Consider the following 17714-nt stretch of genomic DNA (forward strand, 5'->3'; position numbering starts at 1 on the left):
CATATTCCTGCCATGTGACGCACATGCAGTCACCATTGTCGTATAGAATATATCAGACATGTTTCCTGTGGAGGAATCGGTTGACCTATGACCTTGCGATCAAATGTTTTCGGTTCCCATTAGAGAGGCACGTCCTTTCGTCTACTAATCGCACGGTTTTGCGGTGCGGTCGCAAAACACAGACACTATACTTATTACAGTGAACAGAAACGTCAATGAACGAACGGACAGATCATAACTTTGCGAAAATAAAGAAAGTAAAACTTTCACCCAAGGGAAGACTTGAACTAAGGACCTCTCTTTCCGCAGCTGTTCACGCTAACCACGGGACCCCTGGTACTCTCAATCTAACGTTAACCTTGTACTGCTTATGTTGCACATGGACTACTCAGTTCATATATTTTGCTGCTTTTTCATAGTTCCACATAACTTCTTCCTGTTTTCTTGATTGATCTGTGTTCAGTTTTTCAAAGCCTATCCACTGTGCCAACTTATAACTAAATCTGAGGGGGGTGCGATGGGGAGGTTCCCTTGTTAGTATCACCAGAAGCAGAAGGCATAAGATTGAAACGACAGTGACAATAACTATAAACTTTCATAACAGCGCTTGAAAAATTAATGAATTACTGTGCTGGTAAACACCTTACGTTATTTGATTTTCAAACAGCTGAGCAAAACTCAACGTACTCAGACATTTCTCTCTTTACTTATTCTGACCATCACTAAACCGACACACAATATTTTTAGCGCAACGCAATCTGACTTTCAATAATCCCTACAAAAGAATGGCCCTAACTAACAATAACCTATTCCTTTCATGAATCACTTACCTCACAAAAATCTTCTTTACTCGAACTACTGCAATACAGCGAGCGCCAATACTGCCAGCTAAATAAAAGATTCTAACTACTGGAGGCACTAACTACTGATAGGCATAGTTAGCAAATGAAAGATTTTGATAGAGAACAAACAATGTATTTACCATAATAGTGTTCAAAAGTCATAATATAAATCGAATCGAAATGTCAAAAAGTCTGTAATGACGTAAAAACACAAATTTGTGAGCATTTTCAACCAATTTTTTCGCGTCGTGAAAATGCATTACAGAATCACGAAGCAGCCATAAAAGAACTGCAAACTATTGTTCTTGAAAATCATGACACCTTTCAAGCTAAAATTGACTCAGTTTCATCTACCGATTCGGTTACGCAACTTGCAAAAACTCAGGAAAACTTAAAGGACACAGTAGATACGATTTTCACACAAATGGACACTCTGAAACTTGGTTCAGAAAAACACATTGAGGAAATCGGTTCACTATCGGAGAAAGTAACCGAACTTTCGGATCAGTTCACTAACTTATCTACAAAGGTAGATAATGATCTGAATGACACAAGACCTGTTGCCTTCACTGACACAGAAGAGTATGAACAAATTAGAAACTTCAAACAAAATCAAAATCAAATCAATACACAGTACAAAAGAGAAATCTGGGAAGTACAAGATCAGTTGACACAGGTAATACAAGAATTACATATTTCAGAGGACACTCGCGCTCCAATACGGAAAGAGGGGCATAGAAACACGGAACAGCCACAAAATAATAACACAGGGCACTTCGGAAATTATGAAAGAAATTGGCTAGGTACACCGAATTTTGAGATGTAACTGCCAAAACGAAGTAACAATGACCGATATGCGACTCGCCGACATGATGATTTTGACTATAAGCTGTTCATTACTACACGTAAATTCAGAACATTTAAGAATCCTGGCAGGGTCGCCATATGAAACATCCCCTTAGAAAAAATAATGAATTACTTTACTGGTAAATCCCTTACGTTATTTGATTTTCAAACAGCTGAGCAAAACTGGACGTACTCAGACATTTCCCTCTTTACTTATTCTGATCATCACTAAACTGACATACAATATTCTTTAGCGCAAAGCAATCTGACTGTCAATAATGCCTACAAAAGAATGGCCCTGACTAACAATTACCTATACCTTTCATGAATCACTTATCTCACAAAAACCTTCGTTACTCGAACTACTGCAATACAGCGAGCGCCAATACTACCAGCTAAATAAAAGATTCTACCAACTGAAGGCACTAACTACTGATAGGCATGAAAGATTTTGATAGAGAACAAACAATGTATTTACTTTAATAGTGTTCAAAAGTCATTATATATATATATATATATATATATATATATATATATATATATATATATATATATATATATGAAATGCAGGTGATGTGGGGCGGAGGAGGAGGGGGATTGACGAGTGTGAGCTGCAGACAAGTAAACAGAAGAGGTAGGTATTATGACAGAAGGTTGGCCATTAGCTTTCTCACGAGAATAGAAAGGAATTTAGTTTCTCTCGTATTTTGAGGAAGTTCATTCCAAAATATGGTTACCGATACAGTTCATGTTATCGAAATGATATAGAGAGGATTTTATTTTGTTGAAATGGTGTATTTAGTTCAGATTGTAGTGTTAGTGTTCAGGATAACTAAAAGGACTGCAATTATTCAGAAACCGATGAGGCAAAGATTGAGTATGATAATCCCTACACCTATCGGCTCGTAGCCATTATAATTATTCGTGTCCAGGAGTGACATGATTGAAGTAGCGAATGTCTTGCGGATTTCACTGCGAGATGCCTATAACAGTTTCCACAATTAAACTTTGTCTCGAAACCTAGCATAAAATCCAAAGAGATTCTGGTCGTATGTGAAGCATGTTAGCGGCAAGAAACAATCAATGCCTTCTCTGCGCGATAGCAATGGAGATACTATCGACGACAGTGCTGTCAAAGTAGAGTTACTAAACACAGCCTTCCTAAATGCCTTCCCAAAAGAAGACGAAGTAAGTAATCCAGAATTCGAATCGAGAACAGCTGCCAATATGAGTAACGTAGAAGTAAATATCTTCGGAGTGGTGAAGCAAGTTAAATCACTTAATAAAAGCAAATCTTCTGGTCCAAACGCTATACCAATTAGGTTCCTTTCGGAGTATGCTGATGCATTAGCTCCATAGTTAGCAATCATATACAACCGTTCGTTCGACGGATGATCAGTACGCAAAGACTGCAAAGTTGCACAGGTCACACCAATATTCATGGAAGGTAATAGGAGTAATCCACTAAATTATAGGCCCGTATCTTTAACATCGATATGCAACAGGATTTTGGAACGTATATTGTGTTCGAACATTATGAATTACCTCGAAGAAAACGGTCTATTGACACACAGCCAACATGGGTTTAGAAAACATCGTTCCTGAGAAACACAACTAGCTCTTTATTCATATAACGTGATGAGTGCTATTGACGAGGGATTTCAGATCGATTCCGTATTTCTGGATTTCCGGAAGGCTTTTGGCACTGTACCACACAAGCGGCTCATAGTGAACTAGCGTGCTTATGGAATATCGTATCAGTTATGTGACTGGATTTGTGATTTCCTGTCAGAGAGGTCAGAGTTCGTAGTAATTGACGGAAAGTCACTGAGTAAAACAGAAGTGTTATCTGACATTCCCCAAGGTAGTGTTATAGGCCCTTTGCTGTTCCTCATCTATACAAACTATTTGGGGGAAAATCTGAGCAGCGGTCTTCGGTTGTTTGCAGATTACTCTGTCGTTTATAGAACTAATTAAGTCATCAGAAGATCAAAACAAACTGCAAAACGATTTATAAAAAATATCTGAATGGTGCGAAAACCGGCAGTTGACCCTAAATAACGAAAGAAATTAGGTCATCCACATGAGTGCTAAAAGGAAATCGTTAAACTTCGGTTAGACGATAAATCAGTCTAATAAAAAAGCCGTAAATTCAACTAAATACCTAGGTATTATAATTACGAACAACTTAAATTGGAAGGAACAAACAGAAAATGTTGTGGGGAAGGCTAACCAAAGGCTGTGTTTTATTGGCAGGACACCTGGAAAATGTAACAGATCTACTAAGGAGACTGCCTACAATACGCTTGTCCGTCGTCCTTTAGAATACTGCTGCGCGGTGTGGGATCCTTACCAGATAGAACTGACGGAGTACATCGAAAAAGTTCAAAGAAAGGCAGCACGTTTTGTATTATCGCGAAATATGGGAGACAGTGTCCTAGAAATGGTAAAGGATTTGGGCTAGAAATCATTAAAAGATAGGCGCTTTTCGTTGCGACGGAATCTCCTCACGAAATTCCAATCACCAACTTTCTCCTCCGAATGCGCAAATATTTTGTTGACACCGACCTACATAGGGAGGAACGATCACCACGATAAAATAAGGGAAATCAGAGCTTGTACGTAAAGATATAGGTGTTCAATCTTTCCGCGCTCTATACGAGATTGGAATAATAGAGAAATGTGAAGGTGGTTCGACGTACCCTCTGCCAGGCACTTGAATGTGATTTGCACAGTATCCATGTTGATGTCACAACGTATCCACGAGCTTATAACTTCGCTGCTTAGTCCCTTAACCAACCAAGAGCATTCACAAAAGGTTGGTACCAACAACGTGCTGACATGAGGAAAGTTTCCAACCGATGTCTCATACACAAACTGCAGCTGACCGGCGTTGCCTGGTGAAACGTTGTTGTGATGCCTCGTGAAAGGAGGAGAAGTGCGTACCATCACGTTTCCGACATTGATAAAGGTCGGATTGTAGCCCATCGCAAATGCGGTTTATCGTACCGCGACATTGCTGCTCGCGTTGGTGGAGATCCAATGACTGTTAGCAGAATATGGAATCGGTGGGTTCAGGAGGGTAATAAGGAATGCCGTGCTGGATCCCAACGGCCTCGTATCACTAGCAGTCGAGATGAGAGACATCATATCCGCATGGCTGTAGCGGGTAGTGCAGCCACGTCTTGATCCCTGAGTCAACAGATGGGGACGTTTGCAGGACAACCACCATCTGTACGAACAGTTTTTTTTTAATGGAACCCCGTTAGTTTTGTTAGCACATCTGAACATATAAACACATACGTAATCAGTGCCGTTTGTTGCATTGTAAAATGTTAATTACATCCGGAGATATTGTAACATAAAGTTGACGCTTGAGTACCACTCCTCTGCTCTTCGATCGTGTGTATCGGAGAGCACCGAATTCCGTAGGGATCCAAAGGGAACGGTGATGGACCTTAGGTACAGAAGAGACTGGAACAGCACGTTACGTCCACATGCTAACACCTTTTTATTGGTATTTTTCGCTGACGCACATGTACATTACCATGAGGGGTGAGGTACACGTACACACGTGGCTTCCGTTTTCAATTACGGAGTGGAATAGAGTGTGTCCCGACATGTCAGGCCAATAGATATTCAATGTGGTGGCCATCTTTTGCTGCACACAATTGCAATCTCTGGCGTAATGAATGTCGTACACGCCGCAGTACATCTGGTGTAATGTCGCCGCAGACTGCCACAATACGTTGTTTCATATCCTCTGGGGTTGTAGGCACATCACGGTACACATTCTCCTTTAACGTACCCCACAGAAAGAAGTCCAGAGGTGTAAGATCAGGAGAACGGGCTGGCCAATTTATGCGTCCTCCACGTCCTATGAAACGCCCGTCGAACATCTTGTCAAGGGTCAGCCTAGTGTTAATTGCGGAATGTGCAGGTGCACCATCATGCTGATACCACTTACGTCGAAGCGTTTCCAGTGGGACATTTTCGAGCAACGTTGGCAGATCATTCTGTAGAAACGCGATGTATGTTGCAGCTGTTTAGGCCCCTGCAATGAAGTGAGGACCAATGAGGTGGTCGCCAATGATTCCGCACCATACATTTACAGTCCACGGTCGCTGTCGCTCTGCCTGTCTGAGCCAGCGAGGATTGTCCAGGGACCAGTAATGCATGTTCCGTAGATTCACTGCCCCGTGGTTTGTTAAACCCGCTTCATCGGTAAACAGGTAGAACTGCAACGCATTCTCTGTTAATGCCCATTGACAGAATTGCACTCGATGATTAAAGTCACCACCATGTAATTGCTGATGTAGCGATACATGAAACGGGTGAAAGCGGTGACGATGCAGTATTCGCATGACACTACTTTGACTCAGTCCACCGGCTCTCGCAATGTCCCGTGTACTCATGTGTGGGTTCATGGCAACAGCAGCTAACACACCAACTGCACCCGCTTCTCCTGTGACGGGCCTGTTACGGACCCGTTTGCGTGCTACGACCATACCTGTTGCATACAGTTGGCGGTAGATGTTTTGCAATGTGCGGCACGTTGGATGCTCTCTGTCCGGGTACCGTTCTGCATACACCCTGCAGGCTTCAGCTGCATTTCGTCGACACTCGCCATACATGAGTATCATCTCCGCCTTTTCAGAGTTCGAATACACCATGGTCACAGTTCCTACAACACTACACTATCACAGACGTCTGGTAACACGGTGTACTACAGTTGGTCTGCGTGCGGAGACGAATGCAGAATAACAATAGCAGCAAGCGCTACATGCGGTCACTGCGACAGCTAGACGAAACCACAACAGTGCACTACAGCCACACTCGTAAACATGGTCGTCATCGTAAACATGTCCCTGCAGATTCTGCTCGCCGACCGTGGCCCGTGTTACAACATGCAACTGAACGTCGGAGGCTTCAAGCGTCAACTTTAGGTTACAATATCTCTGGATGTAATTAACATTTTACAATGCAACAAACGGCACTGATTACGTATTTGCTTATATGTTCAGATGTGCTAACAAAACTAACGTGGTTCCATTAAAAAAAACGTAGGTTTGTGTTATAAAACATACTTCCGTGCATTTTTGTATGGTTTGTTAAACAATTACACTAGCCCCTCTCCCCACGTTCGGTCTGTGGAATCGGTTCGTCAGTTTTGATGTGGTTTACTAAATATATCCAGCGGTAACGTTAGGTGACTCACCCTGTATATATAACTATTTGTTTCTCAGCATAGTCACTCTGGATACGAACACGTTTCCCCCAACGAGAGACCAGTTTCTTGATTCTGTCACTGTAGAATGTCTGACTCTTTTGACGGAGCCACAAGCTCGCTTCTGCTTGCACCATAAAGTGAAGACCTCGAAATTGTTCTTTTAAGTTTTGAAAACATATGAAAATCGGATGGGACCAAGTCAGGACTGTATGGGGTTTGACTGGAACGAAGGCGTCGGATCGTGGCAGATGTCGCAGAGCTCGAGCGTGGTGTGGCTTTGTCATGCTGAGGGAGAGTGTGCTCCATATGTTGGACTGGCTCTTCGAATTCGGAACTCGATTAAAGCATGCCGTTTCTCACGCACCGACATACACTGACAGAGTAAAAAAAAATCACAGCACCAAGAAATAATTAACGCAGCGTAAATAAATTCTGAGAATACATTTCTCTAGGTATCATGTTTAAGTGATTACGATTTCAAGACCACTGGCTAATGTAAGGAGAAGCCTAAAAGTGGATTTAAAATGGCTGGTTGGTCGCTAAATAATACTCACACGACCTTTCTGGACACTTCTTTTTACTCATTACGCGTTTCGCGCTCTGCAAATCATCAGACCACCTGATGTCAAATATACACTACTAGCCATTAAAATTGCTACACCACGAAGATGATGTGCTACAGACGCGAATTCTAACCGACAGCAAGAAAATGCTGTGATATGCAAATCATTAGGTTTTCAGAGCATTCACAAAAGGTTGGTACCAACAACCTGCTGACATGAGGAAAGTTTCCAACCGATGTCTCATACACAAACTGCAGTTGACCGGCATTGCCTGGGGAAACGTTGTTGTGATGCCTCGTGAAAGGAGGAGAAGTGCGTACCATCACGTTTCCGACATTGATAAAGGTCGGATTGTAGCCCATCGCAAATGCGGTTTATCATATCGCGACATTGCTGCTCGCGTTGATGGAGATCCAATGACTGTTAGCAGAATATGGAATCGGTGGGTTCAGGAGGGTAATACGGAATGCCGTGCTGGATCCCAACGGCCTCGTATCACTAGCAGTCGACATAACAGACATCATATCCGCATGGCTGTAGCGGGTAGTGCAGCCACGTCTTGATACCCGAGTCAACAGATGGGGACGTTTGCAAGACGACCACCATCTGTACGAACAGTTCGACTGTTGTAACTGCTACCAGGACGGTCTCGGGGTAGCGCTGACGAAAGGCGCGGCGGGACCCGCGGAGAGGCCCGCGAACAACAACACAACGGAAAAGGACTTACACGACAAACGTGGGAAAGAACGAATACGACAAGACCGAACAACAGTGTCGACGATGAACCTGGGTGCTCGAATGGCAAAACGTCATTTTTTCGGATGAATCCAGGTTCTGTTTAGAGCATCGTGATGGTCGCATCCGTGTTTGGCGACATCACGGTGAACGCACATTGGAAACGTGTACTCGTCATCGCCTTACTGGCGTATCACCCAGCATGATGGTATGGCGTGCCATTGGTTACATGTGTCGGTCACCTCTCGTTCGCATTGACGGCACATAGAAAAGTCGACGTTACATGTCGGATGTGTTACGACCCGTGGCTCTACCCTTCATTCGATCCCTGCGAAACCCTACATTTCAGCAGGATACAGAAAATGTTCGACTGCTGCCCTGGTCAGCACATTCTCCAGATCTCTTTCCAACTGAAAACGTCTGGTCAATGGTGGCCGAGCAACTGGCTTTGTCACAATATGCCAGTCACTACTCTCGATGAACTGTGGTATCGTGTTGAAGCTGCATGGGCAGCTGTACCTGTACACGCCATCCAAGCTCTGACTCAATGCCCAGGCGTATCAAGGCCGTTATTACAACCGGAGGTGGTTCTTCTTGGTACTGCTTTCTCACTGCTTTGCGTGAAAATGTAATCACATGTCAGTTCGAGTATAATATATTTATCCAATGAATACTCGTTTATCATCTGCATTTCTTCTTGGTGTAGCAATTTTAATGGACACTAGTGTACTTTTTTATAGTCTTGCAAAATTACACACGTGTACAAATGGTTCGCCTATACTAAACCAGCATATAATAATGAAACCTTTCATACGTAATACAGACCCTTTGATACTAAGCGAACAAATAGTTTTGATAAGGTTGTTAAGTAACATCAAAAGCTTCATCGGTCTTATAGTTCCCAACAGCAAAATAAGATTTCATCTAAACATTTGCGCTACTAACAGCTGAGTGAAGTGGCTTGTAACCTCCCCCTCACTTATCGACCTTAATGACAGTGAAAAATTAAACCGCATGTACCTAATGGAAATTTGGGAAAAGCAATCGTCACCGAGGTTAATTTGTCGGTAAAGAGGGAGGAAAGGGTTACATCTAAATGAAAGGAAAAATGCTAATGAAACTGGTGGAAATTAATTTTGAAATAGGGGTAAAGTTAATAAAGAAAGTAAATGTGCGGCCGTTACGTTAACTATCAACTAGCGGTAATTAGATATTTGAGATTTGGGGGAAATTACAGTCGCCAGTCCTAAGGACAATTACTATAGTAACTGAAAAAGAAAGATTATTACACATATAATTAGCACTAGAAGCGTGGCAACTGAAGGTTGACAAGTGTAGTGTGAAAACTGGAAGTTTGTCAGAAGTAATAAATTTCGCTACACTCTGACTTAATTTAGCAAAAGAATTAATAAAACCGGAAAATCGAAAGTTGATTTAGTGACTGAAGTTAATAGTGAGCTTTCTTTCTGAAGCACATCGAAATTCAGTAAAATACGGTTAGTCTTGGACTACCTCAACAATCATTTCAAAAGCTACTTGAATCTACGTAATTTAGAAATAAGAGATTTAACTTTGAACTTGAATTAAATAATTCTGAACAATTAACAATAGTAAAATTTAGTACGTACCAAGCTGAGCTGCAGTCACAGGTAAGCTAAAATACGGTAACAAAACTCGCACTCTTAATTCGTGCTTGTGTAATCTAAATATTATAGCCAGCTATGAATACTTTAACTGAACTTTGAAATTAAAGCAGTGAAATGCTATAATATTACTTTAATGCTGGCGTTTGAATTTCAACGACACTCGGGTTCATTCCGGAAAAGGAAGGGACCCTGCTTGGTAATGCAATTGGGACAATGAGCAACAAAGGTTCATGCTAAGTAGCTGTAATTTTGTGATGCAACAATTTTAAAAGTTGGAAAAGCTGAGGTCTGCCATACAGTTCTAAAACTTCACGTGCTTCCAGTCTTCCTTGTTGGTTGATTGAAGGTTTGAAGCCGTCGATCGAGGAGGTGGCGACAGTCACTCATTGTCGGCCGTCGCTGTTGCAGAAGCTGGATGTTGGCGCGCCTTCTTTTCGACACGGTCACCAGACGAAACGGGCTCTTGATGTGCGCCAGCTAATGCTTCCCGTCCGCGACACCATGTCAGAAACTATCATCGCAAGTCGAGCGCAATTACATGCTGCCAAACCCTGAAAGCGCGGCAACTCGCGGGAGCTTCACACAACACACCTGCTCCACTCGCTACTCCAGCCAGACTCTCCCTGCCCGCGCTCCACGCGGCAGAGTTAACACTACCAAAGATCCTACACACTTTTATTCTTCACACGACCTATCGATGTAATCGTTCGATAGCAGTTTTCCCTAGGCAAGACCCAGCGTAAAAATACAAATAATATTTACGAAACAAACCAATTATACATCGACATAAATGCAAAAATATATACAAATAGTAAAACAATTACAATATGTAAAGACACAGAAATGTCATATATTCAGGTAACAAAAATAAGGAAAACAAATTTATAGTACAATAGATGGAAATAGGAGGATATGCATTTCCGGCGTTACAGGCTGCTGCCCGCTTTCGCTTAGAGAACCAGATAGTGCTAGGTGGCGTACGCTCTGTGGTGCTGCCATCACTACAGATGGAAATAATATTATGAATTGCAGAATTTATACAACTTTTCTAGAACAGTATATATGTTTTTTTTTTCTTGTTTGAAGAATCAGAGCCATCTTGTATAAAACACACAATGAGAACAGAGGCCACTTTGAAGTGACATGCTTTTTCATTCCGCATGTTTATGTAAAACTTCAGACCAAAACCTGTCACATGAGGAGAAAACAGAGAATGAACCATAAAATGTACAGATGTGGCGCTGGCGTCATGGCTGATGCATCATTACAAATAGCACTAATATTTTCAATTGCAAAATTTATACAATTCTTTTGTGAGCAGTAATTTTTTTAATTTTCTTTCATAGCAGTTAAGGGCAACGTGAATTAATTTCAGCATGACAACAGAGAAAACTTTAACGTGACTCGCTTTTTCATGAAGCACATTAACGTAAAGCATCAGATTAAAACCTGTGTCATCATGTAAAAAAATACAGAATGGACCATAAAGCGTAGAGATGTGGCTCTGCCGTCATGGCTGTTACGTCAACACAAATACCAATAATATTATCTATCAATTACAAACTATGTAAATTTTTTCATAAGCAGTAAATAATTTTTTTTTTGGCAAGAGTGAAGGTCTGCTATGATTAATGGGACCATGAGAACAGAGACAACTTTGAAGTGACATGCTTTTTCATTAAGCAGATTTATGCAGAATATCAAACTAAAACGTGTGTTATGAGGTAAAAAGCAAAAAAGCAGAATGAACCATTGAACCTACAGATGAACACAAATTCACCGACGAAAGATGAATGAAAATGTCAGGTTTTTGTACGTAGTTTTAACCTGTACTTGTTCACCAACAACTCGTCCAAAATGCTTAAGAACCACTGTCTACTGCTGGTGCAGTGAGCCTTGAGTAGCCACTGGTGAAGTATCAATGCAGCAGTAGTGCAGCAGCAGTGCAGTAGAGAATCGCATATTTAGCTTTCATATTTGTTTTGTAGTTTGATTCTTAATTTCTTTCCGAGTGTTTGTGCGCTTGCATATTTAATTACATAAGATCCTTGCGTATTCTCGTGTTTGAGAGGAATGATATTGCTTATTGATAGCTGTAAAGTGTAAATTCGCGGAGTCGTTAGTCAGTTGTTTGTTTTGGGCAGCCAGTGCTTTCTGTTTATTTCGTAGAGTCAGTTAGCAGCAGACAGAGGCCAGTGCAGTTTCATCTGTGCTTGCAGAGTGACGTGTGCGAGCAGCAGTAGCAGAAACTAGTCATATATTCAGTTTTTCGTTTTAGTTCCGCAGGTTTAATTCAAATTACTTTGTGTGTTTGTGTGCTTGCGTGGTGAAATTTTTCGGACCTTTGCGTATTTTCGAATTAGAAAGGGGTAGTATCAAATTTTAATAACGGCAGAGTGTAACATCGCGTAGGCGGTTGTCATTTGTACTAAGACAGGGGTAGTAGGATCGCATTGTAATATCTGTATACTGGCGTAATCGTGGTCATTTGATTGCTTAGTTCGTAAGTAACTGTTCATATATCGCAGCTCAATCTGGCGCTGGTGACGCAACTGTGCAGTCGCCTATTGCTGTTTTATTTGTCGCAAATCTATACGGCCAGATATTAGCAGTAGGATGGACAGGGTGTGTGCGTGCTGTGTGCGGGGGCAGGAGGAACTGGCCGCGATTCGCGAGCAGCTGAGCGTGCTGTTGGCCACGGTCAGCCGCCTTCAGGCTGCTGCCTCGAGGTGCAGTGACGGCGGAGGGTCTGGAGCGTCGCTTGAGACACGCCACGTGTCGCTTGCTGCGTCCGCTGACTCAGCCGCCGAGGCACCTTCTAGTGTACCCGGCGCATTGGGGCCGCCCTCACCTCAGGGTGAGTGGCGGACTGCAACACGTTCGGGTCGCTCGAGGCGGAGGGTCAATGTGGAGGCTGGCCGGCTGGCATCGGCCGTTCATCCTGTCAGTGGGCAGGTGGCCGCTCCTTCAGCAGGGCCCGAGCAGGTACACGGGGGCAAAGGCTTGCTGGTTATTGGGAGCTCGAACGTTAGGCGGGTGATGGAGCCCCTTAGGGAAATATCGTACAGGCCTGGAAAGAGTTCCAACGTGCACTCGGTTTGTCTGCCGGGGAGCCTCATCCAAGATGTGGAGACGGCCTTGCCTGCGGCTATCGAGCGTACGGGGTGCAGTCGTCTGCAAGTAATTGCTCACGTCGGCACGAGTGATGCCTGTCGCTTGGGTTCTGAGGCGATCCTCAGTTCGTACAGGCGGCTGGCGGATTTAGTGAAGACCGCTAACCTCGCACGCGGGGTGCTAGCAGAGCTCTGTATTTGCAGCATCGTTCCCAGAGTGGATCGGGGTCCTTTGGTTTGGAGCCGAGTGGAGGGTCTCAACCAGAGGCTTCGTCGACTATGCGACGGTCTTGGCTGCAGATTTCTAAAATGGTTCAAATGGCTCTGAGCACTATGGGACTTAACTTCAGAGGTCATCAGTCCCCGAGAAATTAGAACTACTTAAACCTAACTAACCTAAGGACATCACACACATCCATGCCCGAGGCAGGATTCGAACCTGCGACCGTAGTGGTCGCGCGGTTCCAGGCTGTAGCGCCTAGAACCGCTCGGCCAATTCGGCCGACGAAGATTTCTATACTTGCGCTGTTGGGTGGGTAATTGTAGGACGCCCCTAAATAGATCAGGGGTGCACTACACAAAGGAAGCGTCTACTCGGGCACAAGCAGAGTACTTGTGGCGTGCACATGGGTTTTTTTTTAGGCTAAGCAGTAGTGCGAGATGTCCTGATGTATACTCACCAGTCGACGTGCAGGCAGGGAAATCAGGAAGCACTCAGTGTAAAGACACTTCAGCTATCAAGATATTAGCAGTAAATTTTCTGAGTGTTCGGAGTAAAGTTCCTGAATTTACTGCCCTCCAGGAAGCGTGTGGCGCACAAGTTATTCTCGGGACTGAAACCTGGCTGAACCCCGAGATAGGAAGTTCTGAAATATTTAGTGAGGGTTGGAACGTGTATCGGAAAGACAGATTAGACACCGTAGGAGGTGGTGTCTTCATTGCAGTTGACAAAAATATTATGTCTACTGAGGTCGAAGTAGAGTGTGATTGTGAAGTTATCTGGACACGTTTAACAGGGCTAGGAGAAATAAAGTTAACTGTTGGGTGTTATTACCGGCCACCAGGTTCCACCGTGACCGTTCTAGAATCATTCAAAGGGAGTCTACACTCTGTATCGCAGAAGTACCCAGATCATGCTATATTAGTCGGAGGTGACTTCAACCTACCTAGTATAGAATGGGATGTATATGGATTCATTACAGGTGGTACAGACAAGCCGTCGTGTGAATTACTTTTGAACACATTATCCGAAAACTGTCTTGAGCAGCTAAATCGACAGCCAGCACGTAATGGAAATATTTTAGATCTGGTAGCGACGAACAGACCAGACCTAATCGACGGTGTCAGTGTAGAGACAGGGATTAGTGATCATGATGTTGTCATTACGACTATGGTTACGAAAGTTAAAAAGTCGGTCAAGAAGGCTAGGAGAGTATTCTTACTACAAAGAGCAGATAAGCAGTTGTTAGCATCCAACTTAGTAAATGAATCTACTTTATTTACTTCCGGCACGATGGACGTGGAAGAATTATGGGCAAATTTTAAACACATTGTAAAACACGCATTGGAGAAGTATGTGCCGAAAAAGTGGGTTACAGACGGAAAAGACCCAACGTGGTTTAACAGCGCAATTCGGAGAGTGCTCAGGAAGCAAAGACAGTTGCACTCGCGGTAGAAGAAAGAGCGGGAGAACGAGGACAGGCAAAAGTTAGTAGAGATTCGAGCTGCTGTAAAAAGAGCGATACGCGATGCATACAACCACTAACACCGTCATACCTTAGCAAAAGATTAGCTGAAAACCCAAGGAAATTCTGGTCTTACGCAAAATCGGTAAGCTGGTCGAAGGCTTCCATCCAGTCACACACTGATCAGTCTGGCCTGTCAACGGAAGATAGCAAAACAAAAGCTGAAATTTTAAATTTAGCATTTGAGAAATCTTTCACGCAGGAGGATCGTACAAACTACCGCCGTTTGAGTCTCGTACAGATTCCCGTATGGAGGACATAGTGATAGACATCCCTGGGGTTGTGAAGCAGCTGAATGGATTCAAAATAAATAAATCGCCAGGTCCTGATTCCCATTCCAATTCGGTTTTACAGAGAGTACTCTACTGCAATGGCTCCTTACTTAGCTTGCATTTATCGCGAATCTCTTTCCCAACGTAAAGTCCAGAGCGACTGGAAAAAAGCGCAGGGGACGCCTGTATATAAGAAGGGTAGAAGAACGGATCCTCAAAATTACAGACCAATATCCTTAACATCGGTTTGTTGCAGGATTATCGAACATATTCTCAGATCGAATATAATGAATTTCCTTGAGACAGAGAAGTTGCTGTCCATGCACAGCACGGCTGTAGAAAGCACTCTCCTGAGAAACTCAACTTGCCGTTTTTCACATGATATCTTGCGAACCATGGATGAAGGGTATCAGACGGATGGCATATTCCTTGACTTCCGAAAGCGTTTGACTCGGTGCCCCACTGCAGACTCCTAACTAAGGTACGAGAATATGGGATTGGTTCCCAAATATGTGAGTGGCTCGAAGACTTCTTAAGTAATAGAACCCAGTACGTTGTCCTCGATGGTGAGTGTTCATCGGAGGTGAGTGTATCATCTGGAGTGCCCCAGGAAAGTGTGGTAGGTCCGCTGTTGTTTTCTATGTACATAAATGATCTTTTGGACAGGGTGGATAGCAATGTGCGGCTGTTTGCTGATGATGCTGTGGTGTACGGAAAGGTGTCGTCGTTGAGTGACTGTAGGAGGATACAAGATGACTTGGACAGGATTTGTGATTGGTGTAAAGAATGGGAGCTAACTCGAAATATAGATGAAAGCAAATGAATAGGAAAAAGAATCCCGTAATGTTTGAATACTCCATTAGTAGTGTAGCGCTTGACACAGTCACGTCGATTAAATATTTGGGCGTAACATTGCAGAGCGATATGAAGTGGGACAAGCATGTAATGGCAGTTGTGGGGAAGACGGATAGTCGTCTTCGGTTCATTGGTAGAATTTTGGGAAGATGTGGTTCATCTGTAAAGGAGACCGCTTATAAAATACTCATACGACCTATTCTTGAGTACTGATCGAGCGCTTGGGATCCCTATCAGGTCGGATTGAGGGAGGACATAGAAGCAATTCAGAGGCGAGCTGCTAGATTTGTTACTGGTAGGTTTGATCATCGCGCGAGTGTTACGGGAATCCTTCAGGAACTCGGGTGGGAGTCTCTGGAGGAAAGCAGGCGTTCTTTTCGTGAATCACTACTGAGGAAATTTAGAGAACCAGCATTTGAGGCTGATTGCAGGACAATTCCACTGCCGCCAACTTATATTTCGCGGAAAGACCACAAAGATAAGATAAGAGAGATTAGGGCTCGTATAAAGGCATATAGGCAGTCATTCCTCCCTCGTTCTGTTTGGGAGTGGAACAGAGAGAGAAGATCCCAGTTGTGGTACCAGGTACCCTCCGCCACGCACCGTACGGTGGATTGCGGAGTATGTATGTAGATGTAGATGTAGAACGTGTTCGTTAATTATTAAATCTCGATTCAGACGGCGGTTAGTGTAAATTTCAATCTATTCAAGAATATCCAGTGTTCTAACGTTTTGTTCCGAATGCTAAATGCTTAGGCTATTTTCTGTTGACTGCAAACAGTGATTTTGTTCTCTAAGGTGATAACCAAGTGCACTGTTGTTGCTGCTGTATGTGTGCTCCCTAAATCTTGTCTCAAACTCTGTACCCGTTTAGCCAATATAAATGCTATTACATTTTAAATATTTTTATAAGCAATTTCTGGATTTCTTTTACAGTAAAACCATTTCCTACTTCCACTTGAACTATTGTGTCAATTTTCCTATCACTTCTATCACTATCTATACCAAGTTTTACAGTTCGATAAAACATTGAAGTACGCTTGTTTACATTCTCTCGTGCCAATGATGCTTCCTCTTTCGAACTCACTGATTTGACGGTGCGGTCCACGCATACGTCTGCGAGGCATCCTGCTCGTCTGCTCATGTCACACTGATCCATTACCTTCTCTTTATAGCGACAACGAGAGCAGCAGGCACGTTTTATCGGTAGGCGGTTTTGCACGGCGATATTGATGTTGTCCTTGAATTTATCGAATGCTAATCATTTATGCAGCACATACTAATTCACATGTCCTGTGAGTATGAACGTCCTATCTTTAGTCGTTCAAATTGTTCTGTTTTTCTTACCAATGACCTTCGAAGGACTGATCTGCCCTGACCGACCCACCAACCTGTACATGTACATCCACATCTACAGTTATACTCCGCAAGCCACCCAACGGTGTGTGGCGGAGGGCACTTTACGTGCCACTGTCATTACCTCCCTTTCCTGTTCCAGTCGCGTATGGTTCGCGGGAAGAACGACTGACGGAAAACCTTGTGAGCGCTCGAATCTCTCTACTTTTACATTCGTGATCTCCTCGGGAGGTATAAGTAGGTGGAAGCAATATATTAGATACCTCATCCAGAAACGCACCCTCTCGAAACCTGAACAGCAAGCTACTCCGCGATGCAGAGCGCCTCTCTTGCAGAGTCTGCCACTTGAGTTTGCTAACATCTCCGTAACGCTATCACACTTACCAAATAACCCTGTGACGAAACGCGCCACTCTTCTTTGTATCTTCTCTATCTCCTCTGTCAACCCGACCTGGTATGGATCCCACACTGATGAGCAATACTCAAGTATAGGTCGAACGAGTGTTTTGTA

General features: G+C 43.3%; 1 protein-coding gene across 1 annotated transcript in view; it reads left to right on the plus strand.

Moving 5' to 3' along the window:
- The window catches only part of LOC126188718 (lutropin-choriogonadotropic hormone receptor-like), a 379983-nt gene that overhangs the window by 354733 nt on the left and 7536 nt on the right, over positions 1 to 17714 (plus strand). The gene's annotated exons all lie outside the window — the stretch shown is intronic.

This window comes from Schistocerca cancellata, chromosome 5 (assembly GCF_023864275.1).
Source record: "Schistocerca cancellata isolate TAMUIC-IGC-003103 chromosome 5, iqSchCanc2.1, whole genome shotgun sequence".
NCBI classification, from domain to species: Eukaryota; Metazoa; Arthropoda; class Insecta; order Orthoptera; family Acrididae; genus Schistocerca; species Schistocerca cancellata.